This window comes from Moschus berezovskii, chromosome 7 (genome assembly GCF_049115385.1).
Source record: "Moschus berezovskii isolate FMDL1 chromosome 7, NW_MosBer_1.0, whole genome shotgun sequence".
Lineage (NCBI taxonomy): Eukaryota > Metazoa > Chordata > Mammalia > Artiodactyla > Moschidae > Moschus > Moschus berezovskii.
The window spans coordinates 58,343,326-58,349,764 of NC_142466.1; positions in this window are offsets into that span (position 1 = coordinate 58,343,326).

Consider the following 6,439-nt stretch of genomic DNA (forward strand, 5'->3'; position numbering starts at 1 on the left):
GACCTAACAGAAGCAGAAGGCAATGGCAAGCCACTCCAGTACTCTTTCCTAGAAAATCCCATGGACAGCGGAACCTGGTAGGCTGCAGTCCATGGGGTCGCTATGAGTCAGACATGACTGAGCGACTTCACTTTCACTTTTCACTTTCACACATTGGAGAAGGAAATGGCAACCCACTTCAGTGTTCTTGCCTGGAGAATCCCAGGGAAGGGGGAGCCTGGTGGGCTTCCGTCTATGGGGTCACACAGAGTCGGACACGACTGAAGTGACTTAGCAGCAGTAGCAGTAACAGAAGCAGAAGATATTAAGAAGAGGTGGCAAGAATACACAGAAAAACTGTACAAAAGAGATATTCATAGCCAAGATAATCACGATGGTGTGATCTCCCACCTAGAGCCAGACATCCTGTAATGTGAAGTCAAGTGGGCCTTAGAAAGCATCACTACAAACAAAGCTAGTGGAGGTGATGGAATTCCAGTTGAGCTATTTCAAATCCTGAGAGATGATGCTGTGAAAGTGCTGCACTCAATATGCCAGCAAATTTGGAAAACTCAGCAGTGGCCACAGGACTGGAAAAGGTCAGTTTTCATTCCAATCCCAAAGAAAGGCAATGCCAAAGAATGCTCAAACTACCGAACAATTGCACTCATCTCACACACTAGTAAAGTCATGCTCAAAATTCTCCAAGCCAGGCTTCAGCAATATGTGAACCGTGAAATTCCAGATGTTCAAGCTGGTTTTAGAAAAGGCAGAGGAACCAGAGATCAAATTGCCAAATCCACTGGATCATGGAAAAAGAAGAGAGTTCCAGAAAAACATCTATTTATGCTTTATTACTATGCCAAAGCCTTTGACTGTGTGGATCACAATAAACTGTGGGAAATTCTGAAAGAGATGGGAATACCAGACCACCTGACCTGCCTCTTGAGAAACCTATATGCAGGTCAGGAAGCAACAGTTAGAACTGGACATGGAACAACAGACTGGTTCCAAATAGAAAAAGGAGTGCGTCAAGGCTGTATATTGTCACCCTGCTTATTTAACTTATGTGCAGAGTACATCATGAGGAACGCTGGGCTGGAAGAAGCACAAGCTGGAATCAAGATTGCCGGGAGAAATATCAATAACCTCAGATATGCAGATGACACCACCCTTATGGCAGAAAGTGAAGAGGAACTCAAAAGCCTCTTGATGAAAGTGAAAGAGGAGAGTGAAAAGATTGACTTGAAGCTCAACATTCAGAAAACGAAGATCATGGCATCTGGTCCCATCACTTCATGGGAAATAGATGGGGAAACAGTGGAAACAGTGTCAGACTTTATTTTTCTGAGCTCCAAAATCACTGCAGATGGTGACTGCAGCCATGAAATTAAAAGACGCTTGCTCCTTGGAAGGAAAGTTATGACCAACCTAGATAGCATATTAAAAAGCAGAGACATTACTTTGCCAACAAAGGTCCGTCTAGTCAAGGTTATGGTTTTTCCAGTGGTCATGTATGGATGTGAGAATTGGACTGTGAAGAAAGCTGAGTGCCGAAGAATTGATGCTTTTGAACTGTGGTGTTGGAGAAGACTTTTGAGAGTCCCTTGTACTGCAAGGAGATCCAACCAGTCCATTCTAGAGGAGATCAATCCTGGGTGTTCATTGGAAGGACTGATGCTAAAGCTGAAACTCCAATACTTTGGCCACCTCATGCGACGAGTTGACTCACTGGAAAAGACTCTGATGCTGGGAGGGATTGGGGGCAGGAGGAGAAGGGGACGACAGAGAATGAGATGGCTGGATGGCATCATCGACTTGATGGACATGAGGTTGAGTGAACTCGGGGAGTTGGTGATGGACAGGGAGGTCTGACATGCTGTGATTCATGGGGTCTCAAAGAGTCGGACACGACTGAGTGTCTGAACTGAACTGAACTGATCCACTGGTTTTATCTATCCACTGGGTCCAATAAGGAAAGAAAAACCAGACTAATATGAAGAAGAAAATTTTGATATAAAGAATTATAAATTCTTTACATAAAAATCATTATATTTATAGAAATTTAATAAAGAATAGAAAATATACCAAAATGGCTGTAAATTAGTATATAACATATATTTAAATATATATTTGTATAAATATATTTAAAGTATGTATTTAAAATATGTAAAATAAAAATGTATTTAAAGTATGTAAAATAAAAATATATAATATATAATACATATAAACAAATAATAATTAATTAATTAATGATAACATTTTATAAATAAAACACAAGGAAGGCTGTAACTTTAAAGAAGACAGAGTAAGGAACAGCCACAACCTCTAGGGCTGAGAAGGAACACCAAAGGAAGAGGCTTTATATTACGCAACCCCACCCCCACCCCACCTCTAATTCTAATGAGAGCCAGACCTTACTGGAGAAGGTATTTCCAAGGCCCAGAGTGTCAGGGAAGTAGCTGTGGTGCAATGTTGGCTAAATATGCTGGCAATCCAGTCAATGGAATTTTGGGGAAATCCGCCTCTAAGATGCTGTGGAAAAACTGTTCCCCAGGAGATGTCTCAGCAGAGGCACTCTGCTACAATTACCAACACACGAAAGTCACTGCTTAGTGGCTCAGTCGGGTCCGACTCCTTGCAACCCCATGGACTGTAACCCACCAGGCTCCTCTGTCCATGGGGATTCTCCAGGCAAGAATACTAGAGTGGGTTGCCATGCCCGCCTCAGGGGATCTTCCCAACCCAGGGATCGAACCAACATTGCCCGCATTGCGGGTGGATTCTTAACCGTCTGAGCCACCAGGGAAGCCCAACTCAGTGGACCCTAAAAGCAAAATCTTTCTCCTGCAACGGCTCTCTGGCGTCCCCTATTGATAAAGCTTAACATTGTTCAACTTGACAAGAGAAAATTATTTAGAGGGCCCAGATTCATTTTCACAGAAGAAGCAAAAAGGGATATTCTGGAGCTAAGAGTGAGTAAAATCAGTAACTGACACAAGAGTTATTCTGTAATACTTTTCAGTTCAGTTCAGTTCAGTCACTCAGTCGTGTCCGACTCTCTGCGACCCCATGAATCACAGCACACCAGGCCTCCCTGTCTATCACCAACTCCCAGAGTTCACTCAAACTCATGTCCATCGAGTCGGTGATGCCATCCAGCCATCTCATTCTCTGCCGTCCCCTTCTCCTCCCGCCCCTAACCTTTCCCAGCATCAGAGTCTTTTCCAGTGAGTCAACTCGTCGCATGAGGTGGCCAAAGTATTGGAGTTTCAGCTTCAGCATCAGTCCTTCCAATGAACACCCAGGATTGATCTCCCTTAGAATGGACTGGTTGGATCTCCTTGCAGTCCAAGGGACTCTCAAGTGTCTTCTCCAGCACCACAGTTCAAAAGCATCAATTCTTCGGCGATCAGCTTTATTCACAGTCCAACTGTCACATCCATACATGACCACGGGAAAAACCATAGTAATACTTTTAGGGGCTGATAGTAGTGATAATTTCAGGTTGACGGTGTCTGAATAACAGCCAGTGTGGGTCCTCCTGGTCTTGCATGCTGCTATTTGTCAGCTATAGAGCAGTAACTCCACATGATCCCTGGGTCGGCAATATCAACATCACCTGGGAACTCCTTAGAAATGCAGATTCTAGTACCTTACCCCCAACCAATGGAACCAGAGACCAACAATCTGTTTTCATAAGCCTTCCAAAGAATTCTGGTACACACTAAGGTTTAAGAACCATTGTTACAAGAGTAAGTTCTAGAAACTTGCTGTTCAGGCACGAAGGGTCAATAAGGATTTATTTGTATGAGTTTAAATTTCAATCTTTATTTACTTATCTGGCTATACTGCCCCTCATGTGAGATCTTAGTTCCCCCACCAGGGATCAAACTCAGCACCCCGTGCATGCAGTCTTAATCACTGGACCACCAAGGAAGCCCTAGTCTCATTTTTTAATTTTGAAGAAGACAACCTAACTTCTCTAGGATCTGGAAGCTACCAGGGAGCATATGATTTTAACCTCTGCTTTAACACTGATGATGTGTTTTTGGACATGTGGGCATGAATGTATCAACTATGCTCACTTTGGTAAGAAATTCTGTTTCTGATGTGCTCTTATGTATAGGTCATGCTGTACATGGGCCCCATGTACAGGGCCCCAAAGCTGCTATTACAATTTTCATCTGCTTCTATGGGTACACAGATGTGGAGTGTAATGCCTATTCTGCCTTTCCCATATCCGTGCTTTTCCCTAGGTCTCCACCATGGCTTCAGTTGTTGAAGGAACAGCTCGAGCCACAAACCTAAGGTCAGCACAGCAGACAGCACCATGGAGCTCACGTAAGCTCTCCACTGCACCTTGCCCGTCAGATAACCTCATGAGTTGGCTTGCCTCCTTGACAAGGCTCCAGCTGCTCAGAACAGAAAGTTTCCCTTTCCCCTGACACAGCCTTTGCGTTTCCAAGCTCCTTAATTTGCTCCTTTCAAAGGAAAGGTGGAGAGATGATGTACTCTAGCAAGAGATTTTTCTGCCATTTTTTGCTTTAAAATGGAAAATATGTGTGTGTGTGTGTGTATGTTTGTATGCTGTAGGAATTATGGAATGGCCCTGGTCCTGCTAGTAACTAGGTGCATGGGGTTGGGCAGGTCACCAGCTCTGGTTCTAATTTCTACACTCAAGTGCAGAGCATCAGACCAGCTGAGACTACTCCAATATTTTAAGATTCTATGTATTACCACAAGTGTAGCCTTAAAAGATAACTTGTTGGGCTTCAATGTCACCCTGTAGTATAACAGTCTATGCACGAGGCCCTCTTCTAAACTCCTTCCCCTGGGCTTAATTAACATTTAGCACAACAAAACCTCCCTACAGCAAATTCAACCTAAAGGGACTGAGGTTATTTATGCACAGAAAAGTGAAGTCTTCAGCAGATTTGCTCCTTTCAGCCTTAGAAAGGCTGAAAGGAGCAAATCTGCTACTCTTGCCTGGAAAATCCCATGGATGGAGGAGCCTGGTAGGCTGCAATCCATGGGGTCACTAAGAGTCAGACACGACTGAGCGACTTCACTTTCACTTTTCACTTTCATGCATTGGAGAAGGAAATGGCAACCCACTCCAGTGTTCTTTCCTGGAGAATCCCAGGGACGGGGGAGCCTGGTTGGCTGCCGTCTAGGGGGTCACACAGAGTCGGACACGACTGAAGTGACGCAGCAGCAGCAGCCTTTCTAAACAGATATTGGCTTGGCCAAAAAGTTTGTTCAGATTTTTTTCTCATAAGATCTGATGGAAAAACCTGGGGGAGCTTTTAGTCCAATCCAATCCAATACCTCATTAATGGCTTTGATGAGTAACTAAATTTGAAAGCACATAGTGGAAATGAAATGCTAGTATTCTTCATTTCAAATTCTCTGTTTCTCACTGAGAGAAGTAAACAAAAACATTTTGTTCTTCCCAAAATGATTTGAATGTTTCCGTTTTTAATGTCTGTTCGTGTTGCACCCCTGCACCCCGCACACACATCCCAAGATAAAGAGTCTCTCTCTGATCTATTTTCACATGCTGAAATGGGGAAAGTCAAGTGTGATGCTTCTCAATCAACAGTGACAATATTCTCTGTGGGGAAGAGTATTTCAGAAATCTGGGGAAGAAAGTTTGAAGAGTCATATCTAGACTTCGATACTAAAAAAAAAAAAAATCTTGGGACTTCCCTGGTGGCCCCGTGGCTAAGACTCTGCACTCATAACACAGGGGGCCCAGGTTTTGAGCCCTGGTCTGGGAACTAGATTCCCGCATGCTACAGCTAAAGACCCTGTGTGCTGCAATGACAATTGAAGATCCCACGTGCTGCGACTAAGACCTGGCACGGTCAAATAAATATTAAAAAAAATTTTTTTTAACTGTTTGGATAAAACAAATTATGTCCATCTAAGCTCAAGAAAATTATAGCCAGGGAGGATAAGCAGAAAAAAATGAGGTAATACTTGCAAGATACTTGCAGTTGCTTATCTGTTTCCTCCTCCTTCTTTAGTAAAAGTGTTCCACACCCCCACCTTTCCTCAGCTTGGCAACATCCCCAGGCAATGATTCATAACTGGTTCGAATCTATCCTAACAACTTCTTCCCAGCTTCTTTTGCAGTGAGAGTGGCCATGGGAGCCATGGTTGCTGGGGTCACCGTTGGGTCATTTGGGGAGCGCCATGGCTGTCTGCCTCCTGTATCTAGTTCCTTGGCACTGTGCTGGGAGCTTCTGTGGGGCCTTCCTGTGATCTTCTAGTGATAGCTCCACAGGCCAAGGACGAAAGACTGTGGCTTTTCTATGACACTTTCAAGTTGTTGAATTTCCTAAGAACAAGTCTTAAATATGTAATAGTTAGGACTTGAAAGTTGTTTAGAGTTCATCTGAAATTCAAATTTAACTGTGTTCCCTCTAATTCTGTCCCCCCCCCAATCTGACAA